General features: G+C 45.1%; 1 protein-coding gene across 1 annotated transcript in view; it reads left to right on the forward strand.

The window, feature by feature from the left end:
• The window catches only part of CCDC14 (coiled-coil domain containing 14), a 384,504-nt gene that overhangs the window by 174,988 nt on the left and 195,215 nt on the right, over positions 1–14,301 (forward strand). The window lies entirely within an intron of this gene.

Genomic DNA, 14,301 nt, shown 5'->3' on the forward strand with positions numbered 1-14,301 from the left:
CATTTTTTATTTTCACCAATAAAGTTTGCAATACAATCAGAAATAAACAAGCTTCATAAAATTACAAACCTGGTCACAAGATTGAGTCCAAAAGAGAAGAAAGGGAAGAAAAAATCATCTCATAATGCATAACACAACATAAATAAGTAGAAAAAGAAAGAAAATTGAAAAGAGACCAGAAAAGGAGAAGAGAAAGAAACAGAAGAATATCTAACTGTATCATTTGGAAGTACAATTTATAACTAATCACAAAACGCATCCCCACGTAACATGGCATGGTCTTGGCTAGCATAAGAGCAAATCAGAATACATTTCAGGGTAATAGTGAATTTGGACAAAACACACCAGCCTATTGAGTCACCATGAGACTTTAACCATACACATTGAGAAAGATCCTGCATATGTCCATACACTTTTCAGTCTCTCCTTTCAATTTGCAAATTGCCTTTTCATAGGTGGAGATCGTAAGCAACTCATCCACCCACTCATCGATTCAAAAAGAGCTGGACGACTTCCAAGACCTAAGAATCATTTTTTTCCCAATCATACAGGCCCTGAGGAACCACATTTTCTTTCTAAAGTCAACATCTTCTAACAATGACACATCATCCAGTAGTAAGAGAGATGCAACCATTGGAATGGTGCAGCTCAACACCAAACCTAATCTCTCACAAACTCCCTCCCAGAATACCTTTGTCTTGGGATAGAACCAGATCTGATGACTTAAAGTACCTCTTGCTTGTTTGCATTTCCAGCATAGATCATTTTCCAACAAGTGTCTCTTAAACAGACGCACTGGCGTCCAAAAGGCCCTAAATAGAAGCTTGGTTTGCGACGCTCTTAAGCCCCAGTCCATGCTCACAAGCCTCACATTATCACCGCAACGCAGCCAGCATTTTTGGTCCATCACTTCACCCAGCTCCTCTGTCCAAGCATTCGCTGTCTCTAAGTTCCCCTTATGACATGTTCTCAGGACCTTGTACATGGTTGCGGCTGGGTGAGCAGCACGTTTGCATGTCTCTAAAGCTGCCCAAGCTTTGCCCTGGACCGCCAATTGTGCCGGGTCCATGTTTATGGAGATGATGCTCTTCAGCTTTCTATACTCTGCGTAGGTGCATTCCTTTAGATCAAAAGTGCGGCAAAGTTGTGCGAACTGAATCCATTCTTAATATTTAATTATGTCTGCTATATATTGGATCCCTGCTAGGAACCATGCTGGCCAGAATAGCACTTTTCCACGTAGCTTCAAAGCTGGATTGAGCCAGATCGAAGCCTCCGGGATTATGAAGGGATTGGTTCCAATACAGTTAGACAGGTCACGCCAGCACTCCTTCAAAAAAGCAGTCTGGGGATTTTGCCTTTTGGACTGTTTTGACACTGTAGATAATAAGGCCTTGGGGGCCAAATGAGACGATGCATTACTTTCTCTCAGTATGTCAACAGTTGGCTCCCCATCAGTGTCGATAATTTTACACAGATGCCTAACCGTTAGGGCCAAATGATATTCTGAGAAGTGAGGTAGATTCATTCCACCATACTGCTGAGGCAGCTGCATTTTCCATAGCACAAGTCTTGGAGGTTTCCTGTCCCATATAAATTTCTGCATCATTCTATCGATCTCTTTGAAGTAGTGGTTTGGCACTTTGGAAGCATGGTTCATTTGTAAGTTTCATTCTGTGATCCTATTTCATGTGATTCCCTTTTGGGGGTGGCTCATGTTGGATACTTTGGCTAGATTCCTGCATTGGCATTTGCCAAATTCCACATGGAACGAAAGTTAATAAGGGAAGCAATTGTTCCAAGAGTCTGAGAAAAGTCAACAAGAATTGACCTACCGAAAAAAGAGGCTCTTTTTGTAGCGTGATATTTTAGAGCTAACATGAAGGAATGTTCAATATAGATACTACTGAATAAGCACAAGCCTACACATATTCACTCGTGATTTACTAACCACACATCATGATTTCCCTGAAGAAGTTGCGTAACTTGACAAACGTGTTGGTAGGTTTTTGTGGGCTAAGTATCCATGAGACGAAAAGACCAATACAAATTCATAGTAGACACTTGTGTGGAAAGCATCCGAGTGACGAGATTTATACAATTTCTATGTAATTAACGTGATCATATAGTCTTGCGTCCTGTTCCATTTCCTCCATACTATTGAGATGTTCGGGGGACGGGACCAGAGCATGATGCAAAGTAGCAAAATAGAATTTTCCAGAAATGTCCTGCATTGGCACTCCCTATATTCTTCCCCATTTGGCAACTTCTCTGCATGGTGCATCCAACCACCAGTTCCTTTCTGTGTTGGACGGAAGGGAGCCTCACAAGAGCAGCTGTATCTTGTTACGCACCAAATTATTGAAAACCCTTCACGACGCACCTACTTAATGGGTTCTGGAAGTGTGCTGGTTGCCCACTGAGCTTCTTTGCAAGCCTGCACACTTCTTGTTTGCTTTGCTTGGGGAGGTTACAAGCTTGGCATGCTTGCAATTTATTTTGCTCCATCTCAATTTGGGCTCTCCACAGCAGGCTAGCACTAAGAGGACAAAGACTTAATTCAATCCAGATCAAAGTTAAGTTGTATACGAGGTCATACAAAATTGGATGGCTTCTCATGTACTCTGCCTCAGTGACGACAAAACCGAAATCCTCTGACAGCTCCAACACCACACTTCGCAACATTGACCCAGCATACAAGGGGTTTATCATCAATGATAACCATATCACCACCTCTGCCACTGCCAAAACTCGTGACATCTACCTGGACCTCAACCTCTCATCAAGTGAACTTGATCCCCTCAGCGGCGGCCTACACAGCTGAACTGCTTCATGCCAGCAGGCCCTTCCTCTCCACTCCCAACTGAACGCAACATGAAAAAAACTCCAGATGATTCAGAACATTGCTCTCCTGGTGGCCACTGGTCTCTCCAAATCTGATCATATTTCCAAAGCCAGGAGAGATGCACACTGGTTGTCCATCCGGCAAAGGATTAAGATCAAAACATTGTCCCTAGTCAACTGATGTCTCTCCAACACTACCCAGACCTACCTCTCACGCTGCATGGAGAAATACTCCCCAGCCTGATCACTTAGATCGGCGAACTCTCACTTCCTGAAGATCCCTAACGTCAATCGCCTCTCAGTAGGGGGCAAGAGCTTCCCGGTCGTGGCCGCCAAACTCTGCAATAATCTACCACCAACACTCAGAAAAGAACAGGCCTACTGGACCTTTCGCAGAAGTTCTTGGCTGTTCAACTAACTTTGCTCCTCCTAAGAGTCTTCCATCCCCCCTACTGCATCTCCCCAACCCCCTCCCTTCTTTTACCTCAATGTAACTAGCGCCTAGATACCTGAGGGTTTTGTGCGCTGTAATAAATGCAAAAATAAATCGATAAGTGATTTACTTTTTGTATGGGCAACTCGTCCAGAAGATATCCTACAGGGCCTCCCCAACACGTGAGGGGCCCAAAAGGCCGTTTTCTCCCACAGCATTCGCTGGGCAGACGTGTCACGTGCCCGAAGTACCATCGGGTTTTATTGCAACACCATTCTCTGGAGCGCCAACAATCTTCCTTGCCATTTAAGCTTTCTTATCTTGTGTGGTTGGTCACTTGTGGTTGGAGTATTGTAGGGTTTTACCTGAACAAGCCGGGAGGGGATATGGTCCCCATCTTTGTCGCCTGGCTTTGGAGGTTTGGGTCTGATTTCTGGAATATGCCATTTCTCAGAGAGCCTCCAACTTTCCTGGGGAAAAAACGTCCCGGCAAAGGCTCTGATTCATATGACCAACACTCGGCACGAGTAGGAAATAAACCAAAGGCCAGCCCTTCCCAAACAGGAGCTGCCTGCTCCTGTGAGCTACCACACTGAACTCTGGGCTACCTGGCCTATTTAATAACATGGGTTTATAGCCATAGCATCGAATGCCAAAGCATCAAATGCCTTTCCATCTAAAAAAAAAAGCGTTTTGTTTCTTATTTTTTTAAAACATTTTTTAATGGGGAGTATCCTCAATCCCCCTTTTTTAACCTTTAAAAACCCAATACAATTAAAATAAACTCTTTACCTTTTAAAAAAAACTGCATTAGATGCTTTTTTTCGACGCTTTTTTTTAGATGGTAAGGCATTCGATGCTTTGCCATTCGATGCTATGACTAGATACCAATAACGTGCCCCCTCCCTGTGACTGAAGCTAGGACTGATGGTCTGCCGCTGTGAACCTAAAAAGGGGTGGGAGGGTTGGGATTGGCCGGACTCACTTCTTGATGGTCAGATTGAGACTGAAGGGGCTGGATTAATTTTGAAACAATCGTTGTCATGGAGCAGATGAACAGGCTTCTGTTGTGGGGGGGGGGTGAAATATTTGGAGGCTCCAGGGGTTGTTTAACTTTCCCCCAGGAATTTCATGTCCTTGAAGAGTTTTCCTCGGGTTTCCCCTTCCCTCGAGGGATCATTTAATTTCTCTCATCCATTCCGAGTTTTCTGGTTGGGAGAGAAGGCTTTGTGGGAGATGTAGTCCATCTGTGGGTGGTTTCCTGTACAATTTCGCTGTTTGGGCCTTGACAAGTTTCCTGATTCATTCCCTGGTTTAAGTGAGCTTGCTGGGTATTTTTCCGGGTTACCCCCTTACCCGATCTCCAATTTCGTTTCCAGGATCCAGTCCGGGTTGTCATTTGGTTTCTGAGGGGCATTATTGGAAATGTATTTTTCCTTTACTGGTTTGGCTAAGTAACCGGCTCCCTGACTCACCTGGCTCATGGTCACCAGACAGGGAACTTCGTCCAGACTTGGCAGAATCAGAGGTTTCGAATGGATGGCGTCCTCCCACGTATTCCTCATCTTTTATATATTTCATCCAACATGTTAAGACGGATTTCTGAACTCTGTCCTGGTGGCGCAGACGTTCAGAAGGCCAACCTAATTACTTGGAACAGGGTAACCTCTGGACAAGCCAGACCAATCAAGGTAGCGATCGCGGCGGTCAAGACTAGGTCTCAAGAGGGGTGAGGGTGACTGAAAGCCCGCAATGAGCACACAAAGCAAGAGCGCTTACAAACTACTCCAAACAGTTGTTATATCAAAAATAGATGCACATTTATTTTAAGGCCTTTAAAATAATGACCGTAGCGAGAAAATCACAATATTAAACCAACACATACCATATCAACACAATATATATACAAATACACAGTCGCAAGCGTTTAAAGCACGAAATATGTAGTCCACCTGAAAGGAAAGGAAAACAGGCAGTGCGATAACGCTTTAGACTCAGTTCGCCTTCAGAAGCACCTAACTAGATGGAAGTCCGAGCCCTGCGAAGAGTGGAGCCTTGTGCTCAAAGTACCTGCCACGCCGGTGCCAACGGGCAAAAGGGGAAGCTCTTCGGAGGAAGTCAGGCAGTTCGTGTTAGTGCACAGCAGAAGGAGAACAGGTTCCGCAACTCAAGCGCAGCCTCCACAGCGGGCAGAAGCAGAGCGCGAGTACGGCCGAAAGGGTGCTGTTTTTACACAGCAGGGAAAAGCAATGGGATACTGCAGGAGGGCGACCAGATCCTAGCTAAGCTACTCACCGGTCCGCGAAGCAAGCAGACCCAGGCTTCTCCACGTTAGTTTCAGCAGCTGGCAGGTTCAGAAGAGCAGGGAACGCCTCGTAGTGTAGAGCAAAAAGACGTCCCAATCGACGAAACCAGCACAGTTTTGTTGCTGCAGCAGGACAACGGAGCGGCCGTGTGTATTCGAGCCAAATGTACACTCCTCCCTTCAGACTTGGGAACGCCAAGTGTACGAAGCGTGGGAGAGTGACCAGGACTCGAAATACAACACAACCTGGCGGCGGTTACAGAGCAGGACTCCCTTGTAAGCTGGTCAGTCAACTGGATGGCCCAGAGACACTTCCGAAGGCTTACTTGGCAGGAGATGATGAAGTCGCCGGGAATAGCTGTTCCTGCTATTCCAAAGGTCGAAGCACCAGTACAGGCCTTCTGGTTCGATCAAAGGAGGAAAGGGTTTCACAGGACGACAGCAGTGCAAAGGAGGATTCCTTCAGCGGGTCACCAGCGATTCTTCGGTCCAGCCTCTTGGTTGCAGGATACTTGGCTCCTGTATTCCTTCGTTCGTGAGAACTCAGGAGATCGACATGGTAGTGGTGTTTCCAGCTCCCTCTTATCCACGGTTCCCTTCGCGCCAAAACGGAGGGGAGCCAATGGGAGATCCGCTCATCAACACGCATACCATACGTGGACCAATCACGGACCACGGTGGTCCCAGGCATTCACACTACCCTAGACTCTCTGGCACCCAGGATGTGTATTGGGACCAGACATCCCAGCCCACACCCTGGAGGCACACAAACGACATGTAGAAGCCCGCGAAAGCAACCACGTTTCGCGGGAAAGTACATGCCCAAATAAGGAAGGCCCCGGGTCGCCTGACCTGGGGAAGGTGAAGGGAGCAAGACGGACAGTGGACAGGACAAAGGAGCCTTGCGGCCTGGCCATTTTGGGGAGCCAGGCCACCATTTTGGGTTCAGTGCAAAAACGTGCTCAGAACGCCAAAAGGAGCTCAAAATAAACAAAACGATCGCTGCCACCATTCCAGTCCCTGAATGACTTGCACCGATCAAATACCATCCTAAAAGAGTATCTAGGGTCTGTAGAAGGCTAGAGACCCAAGAGAGCTGTAACTTAGCTTACAGTGCCCTCTTGTGTCGTGTTGCACTAAAATGGCGACCCGATTAAAGAAACTACGGGAAACCACGTTCCCCGGTACTGACTGTCTTAAGGGCATGTCAGTTTCCCCGTAAGAAAGGAGCGAAAGCCCACAGGAGTGCGGCAGAAGGCTGCACTTCTCTGGCAAAGTCAAGAACAAGGTGAAAACAGCAAAAAGTTTAGGGGTTGCCACATGGAAGGAAAATTCCCTACAATTACGAAATCTTTCCTAACACTACATCAGCTGATTCTGAAACTTTTTTCCTCAGGACATCGTGCATAGTTGACAGTCTCCGTTTGCTCTTCAGCATGTCACAGATTGTGTGTGTAGGATGTCACACGTATACTCAGAGGTCGTAGACCACACATAGTGCTCAGTGTTGACAAATAGTGGAAAAATGCTGTGGTGTTTTGTTAAAAAACTGGGCTGTGAACATCGGAGACAATTGGAGAAACCTTGACCATTAAGATTTGCACTGTGCACTTTATTGGAATATTTTCTGCATTTGTATGGACATTGAAAAAAGCTGGTAAAACACTGTTAGTGAAGGAGACCTCTCTATGAATACCAAGGGATGATGGGATTGTGGTATACAGAATTGAAGAAATCTTGATCATCAAGATTTACCCTTGGCAACCTAGTCCGAACCAAACATGTTGTTGTTATTCGTGGTGGTTTATATTTAAGAACAAAATATTGCTAATGCACTAAAACTTTATATAGGCATTTCATGCAAAGAGGTTAGATGGGTTACAGGTGACTACCACAACCATAATTTGCATTATGTGGTTGGGATTGTTCAAAGTGTATACAGCAAGATTGGGAACATACTGAACAAATGGTTTAAGTATTAGCATTAGACATCTAATATGATGTAACTGTGGTATAGGCTACTGGTGAAAGCCAAATTTAAGATTTACATCTGGGACCTTATTCTCGAACGTTATATGCTGCTTTGGCACTTGTCACTTTAAATTGAAGGGGTAATGCTGCTAATGCACGAAGCATTTTAAAAAGGCTGATCATACAGATCTACACTTTGCACTTTATTTGTGGAATGAAATAATGAAATATGCTGCTATTGTACTTAAGATTGAAAAGGTAATGCTGCTAATGCACTAAGCACTTTATGGGGAACAAATAGGCATTTTACGTAAAGAGTTTGGGTCCAGATGATCGCCTGAATAGTAATAATCCACACTGTGCGGGTACATTTATTTCATTACTGACACAGCAGCAATACTTCTCTATACATGGAGGCATAGAAGTTACAGATTTAAACGTATGCAAGAGTAAACATTGGGATGCAAGCATGACATAGCACAAACAAGAAATGGAAACACACAGAATGCATACTCTGAGGCATACTAGGCTAAGATGGCTGACGCAAGTTTTAAATGTTTAAGCCAAAGGAAAAACTGGTCCTTTTTCTATTTTTGCCTAAATCTTTCCTCCTCCCCCCCCTCCTTTATTCCTGCCTTTTCCTCATGTTTTTGAAATGGTTTTATGACAACGAGGCAACTCGTTGTGAGCAAGCGGCGAGTTAGCTGCGGAACGCATGAACGCCTCAGCACGAGGAGTGCTGCACTTTGGGAGGACCTAACACTTTGGTCTTTTTTCTATTTGAGGAATGGATTCCCATGTTTTTAAAATGCTATGTTTTTTCCCTGAAGTATAAATAAAGGAAGATTTGAAGACAAACATTGGTGTGGACCCGGACTTTTCTTTTTCCGCATTTTGGATGGGTTATGAACAAACTGTGGAGAGTGCAGCTCGTATTTCTGACCTGAAAGGTAGAATTGCTAATATCTGAACACGCCGTAACATCTCGGTGTGGAGCTCAGCACCAGTGTTGATTTTGGAGGAGGAGCGCACGGCCAACACGGAGAAGCTGACTGCATGTCCTGTTGCTGCTCGGATTGCCGAAATATAAACACAGGAATGCCAACACGGGGCAGCAGCTGGAAACCCCTTAGCAGCGCGGAACCGCAGGTTGGAGAACAGGCGGTAAGGCAAAGCGGGGTAAGTACAGAGGTTGGTTGCACGTTGTAGCGGGCAAGTGTGTATAGATAGGCATTAGCAATCCTATATTCCTCGTAAACAAAACACAACTCTAAAAGTCTATTTGGACTTTAATTGAAGTTCCACAGCAAAGTGGCTATCTCTGGTCCCTACACAGGTGGTGGGGAAACAGTATATAGCAAAGAAATAGAGGAGCCGGGGTGCACACACCACTGTCACTTTCCTTAAAGGGATTCTAAACATGGCGAATTCCCAAGTGCATACAGAAGCAACACGTCGGGCACAAGCCCTCACACTTTTCAACAAAACATTGAAAACAACCAAAAAAGATGTAACCACGGAAGCAATACCGAAGAATGACAGCGAATTGGTCTACTAAAAGAACTAGAAAAATTACAACGTAAGGAAGTGAGTAAAAGGTGGGAAGAACATTAGTTAAAAAATTATGTAGAAGTGGGCAGAATACCAAGGGGTATAAGGATTTTAATAATTCCATCCTTTGAAGAACAGGACCCATTGATGTTGAAAGAAGGGAATGATGCCACAAACGAATCCTCAAAAACCTTCCTACTTTTGCTCATCAAATATGCAGGTAGTGATCGCACAGTATTGCTAGAAAGAATAACAGAAGTGGAAGAAAAATTGAAATCAATAACTGGTGATGGTAAGAAGCTGAAAGGCACAATGGAGAAAAACTTATCAGAATATGAGGAAGAAATCAAACAAAGGAAACAAAGTTTCTAAGGGACAAGGAAGACTATGAAACAGGGAGAGTGTATACCTTCGCAAGAAGGTTTGATCAGCTAAGAAAAGCATCCCTCAAAATACCACCGACAACCACCGAAGCAACAACAAATTTCAGTGTCAGTATCCGATCTAACTGGGAGTGATATAGAGGAACCACAGGTTGGTTTACATTTTTTAGACGAGATGCACTTGCTGCGCCAAGACGGCAAAAAGAGCAAACAAAAAAGAGCTGGAAATGCAAATCGGTGGAAGAGGGAGAGGCGGCCGAAACAAACAAGGAGGGGACAAAGGAGCAGGAAGTTCCCAGAACAATATCCCGGCCAGATCTCTGCGCTCTGGCAAGTGAGTGAGGCTGATGCACAAAACGTTGGCGGCTTTAACATAATAAATCTGTCAGACCACATTCTAACTGTGTCCCAACAAAAAGTACTCGGTTTGCGATTAAACTTCTGTCCTAACGCTAAAAATGATTATGTGGAGACTAGGATAGACCTGGATCATTTCATCAGAAAAGTTAGACTTAGGAAATTTTTTCGCTAACAATACTTGGCAACAACGAAAAAGGGAAGCACAAACAGGAAGAACAGAAATTTCAATAAGGGAATTGGACCTACACAGATCTTATGGAACTTAAGGAACTGACATGGGAGGAGAAACCCTACCTATCGACCTTACAGAAGTGGGGATCAACACAGATTGGATGGCTAAAAGCAACTTGAAATCCAAATCAAGATTTAACCCGATGACCAATACAGGGAGCAACATTGAAGTGTTTCAAAGCCTCGTTATAGAGGACCTAAAAAGTTTACGCAGAAGAACTAACAATCAAATACCCAAAGATAACCTGACAATCAATGAAAGAAGAGCATTGAAAGATCTTCAGGAACTGTATTATAAAACCTTCAGATAAGGGGCGTAACATTGTCCTACAAAACAAAAATGATTATATCAAGGAGGCATACTTACAACTCAATGACATTAACTGCTATGAGGGACTGAAGGCTAATCCCATGAAAGAACTAGAACAGACGGTGAAATATTTTCTCGAGAAATATGAAGAAATGGGCATTATATCAGAAGAAACTTCCAAATTTTTGCAGGTCAGTAATGCCATAACACCAAACATATATTTTTTTACCTAAAGTCCATAAGAGATTGAAGAAACCACCTGGGAAACCTATAGTCTGCCTGATAAGCTCAGCATTGGAGAATGTTTCCAAATATATCGATGAGGCATTGTTTCCCTTTGTTTCTTTACTTCCTTCATACATCAAAGATACCACAGATTTTTTGTGCAAAATAGATGACATTCCCTGGGAAGCAGAATATTTAATAGCAACAATGGATGTTTCCCTATACACATCCATTGGACATGAGGACGGCAAAAAAGCATGTCTACATTACCTAAATACCAAATCATTAAACATTTTAGAACATACTAAAATGGTGATGAAAATGATCATCTATGCCTAACGAACAGCGTCTTCCACTTTAATGATGAGTATTTCAAGCAAGTACAGGGGGCCGCAATGGGAACGACCTTTGCGTCCTCGTACACCAATCTGATGATGGGTGCATGGGAAGAACTAGAGGCATGGTCGGATACTAATAAGGAATATACACAGAATGTGGTTTTGTGGCTCGGATACATCGATGATTTATTCATCATCTGGAAAGGGACTGCAAAGGGCTGGTTGGAGTATGTCAAAAAATTGAATCAAAACACCAAGAACTTGAGATTCACTGAAACTCAGTCGGACACTTATTACCTTTCTACATGTGAATATCAGAATCGTCAATAACATAACCTGCGAGCTGCATAGAAAAAAGATTGGCTCCAACACCCCATTACATGCACTCAGTGGGCACCCCAAAAACCTGATTTGGAGTGTCCCTTATGGGGAATTTGTGAGACTAAGACGGAATAACGCTACCTTTAGAGTCCTACGATTGAGAGAGCAAGATAATGGCTGCAGGTCTTAAACGGCAGATGTATCCTAAAGTAATCAAGAGAGTCTTCCTCAAAGCCAGACTAATCGAAAGACAAACCTTATTAGCTGGCAATCGTAAGAAAGAAAAATCGAAGGGGAGAACAGCACACGGGTTCTACTCAAGTTTGACAGCCAAGCAAAAACAATCAAACACATCCTGCAGAAACATTGGAATATCCTGTTGGCTGACCCACACTTGGCTAACGGCCTCAAAACTCACTGTCATGATGCCTACCCTCGGTGATCCAGATCAAGTCCAGCAGCCCCGGAAGCAGGCATCAAGTTATTCCAAGCAAGCCCAACAACCCCTGCTAGGGACCATTTGGGTGCAGTCCTGGCGTCTATGGCGTCAGGCTCATATGGAGAGTCAGTCCTGGCACCATAGGCTTAATAGATTAAAACCTACCTGATGCAGACCATGCTGCAAGAGCTCCAAGCCAAAAGAGGCTTGGAAGGGACTACTTTACCATGGGACTATTTTTTTTACTCGGGTGGGGTCGGGGAGGAATACTTACCTGGGACTACTTTGGAGGCTATTTAAACCACACCCGAAGAGCAGCACACGCTTCGCGTTATTCTGCATCCAGCAGCGTAATGCTCACCGTGCCTGCAAGTCTGCATCCAGTCTTCTGCCACGCCCGCCTCGAGTCTGGAGCTCCTAGAAAAAGGGAGAAAGAAGGTGAAAAGGTTAGAACAAGAGCAATACCTTTGATCCTTACCTGAATTCCCGATCCACCGAGCCTTTGAGCTGTAAGAAAGAAGTTATTTTATGCATGTCGCCTCGCCTGCTGCAGCGCCGCGCTGAACTCACCGGCCTTCGCAGCATCTTCACTATCCACTGCATCCTTCTGCATGTTCCCGCCGCACTCCGGCACCTAAGGGAAACTTAAGAACAGCAAGGTGAGCCAAGGGAATAAAACGAGGCAATATTAGTTACCCCCCATAGACCTACCTGATCTTACCGCCGAGGGTACTATTCCTCTTCACGGGTCGGCGCAGCCTCCACCGCATCTTCGCCGTATCCCGGCCCCTAAGGGGAATAAAAGGACAGCAAGGTGAAACAAAGGGACAAACAAGGGGAATCATCCTCACCACAATAGACTTACCTAATGTTACCGCCGGAGGCATTCTTCCCCGAGACTTCATAATTTCTCTCAGCACCTGAATAAGGGAGAAAGCAACAGGTTACATAATGACATTATTTTATCGAACTGTGTTGGATAATACAAATCCTTACCTGAATGTTACCGGTTGCCACGAGGAACTCTTCGCTAGGGTCAAGCTGCAACCTGCAAGGAATCGGACAAGAGTGAAAGTCAGACATTTGAACTCTTACGAACTACGTACTTACGGCATCTTGCCGGAAATCACAGACAATATTGTTCTGGAACTCACAAATTCCTTCGAACCAGTGAAGAAACTGGTTATATACGTGCCCCTGCGCTCAATGCAAGATGGAGCTCATCTTTCCAAACCATCAGGTGAGACTATAAGAGGGGATATTAAAGGTGATCAGTGGGGAGAACAGCGGGGGTGGGGGTAAACGCTCAACTCCACGGGTGGTTAATTCCCTTTCTCCATTTGCAGAAGAATACTCCTACGGGCCAAGCAAACGAAGCTAGGTGGGCCAGTCCAGTCTGTCATCTCGGCACTACGTGTCACATTGGTGGAGACCGCAGCTGTCCAGTTCAGATCGACGCCCCTGTGGGAGCCAGGTGAGCGTAACACTCACCCGGAGATCAGTTTCAGGAGAAATAGATCCTTTAAAGACATGCTGGTCCAAAGTTTTATGGCCGAATAAGAAGAGAAGATACAGACAAACTGGTTAAAAGCAAAGAAGAAAGGATTTCATAAGTGCACAAGCTGCAACATTTAAGTATGCTATCAATTGTGGAACATTTACACACCCAGTGACAGGACATACAGTGATGATCCCACAGTGGATCACCTGTGAAACTGATCATGTAATATATGCCCTCACCTGTTAGGAAAGATTTCGTAATTGTAGGTAATTTTCCTTCCATGTGGCAACCCCTAAACTTTTTGCTGTTGTTTTTCACCTTGTTCTTGACTTTGCCAGAGAAGTGCAGCCTTCTGCCGCACTCCTCTGGGCTTTCGCTCCTGTCTTACGGGGAAACTGACATGCCCTTAAGACAGTCAGTACCGGGGAACGCTGTTTCCCGTAGTTTTTTATCATGTTGCGGCTTTCGTGCAACATGACACAAGAGGGCACTGTAAGCTAAGTTACAGCTCTCTTGGGTCTCTAGCCTTCTACAGGCCCTAGATACTCGTTTAGGATTGTATCTGATCGGTGCAAGTGATTCAGGGACAGGAATGGTGGCAGCGATCGTTTCTTGTGTTTTGACATCCTTTTGGCGTTCTAAGCGCGTTTCTCGCGCTTAACCCAAAATGGTGGCCTGGCTCCCAAAATGGCCAGACCACGAGGCTCCTTTGTCCTGTCGGCTGACCGTCTTGCTCCCTTCACCTTCCCCGGGTCGAGCCGACCCAGGGCCTTCCTTATTTGGGCATGTACTTTCCCGCGAAACACGGATGCTTTCGCGGGCTTCTACATGTCTTGTGTGTGCCTCCAGGATGTGGGCTGGGATGTCTGGTCCCAATACACATCCTGGGTGCCAGAGAGTCTAGGGTGGTGTGAATGCCTGGGACCACCGTGGTCCGTGATTGGTCCACGAATGGTGTGTGTGTTGATGAGCGGATCTCCCATTGGGTCCCCTCCGTTTTGGCGCGAAGGGAACCGTGGATCAGAGGGGACTGGAAACACCACTACCATGTCGATCTCCTGAGTTCTCAAGAACGAAGGAATACAGGAG

Source organism: Ambystoma mexicanum, chromosome 9 (genome assembly GCF_040938575.1).
Source record: "Ambystoma mexicanum isolate Mex_15411 chromosome 9, UKY_AmexF1_1, whole genome shotgun sequence".
NCBI classification, from domain to species: domain Eukaryota; kingdom Metazoa; phylum Chordata; class Amphibia; order Caudata; family Ambystomatidae; genus Ambystoma; species Ambystoma mexicanum.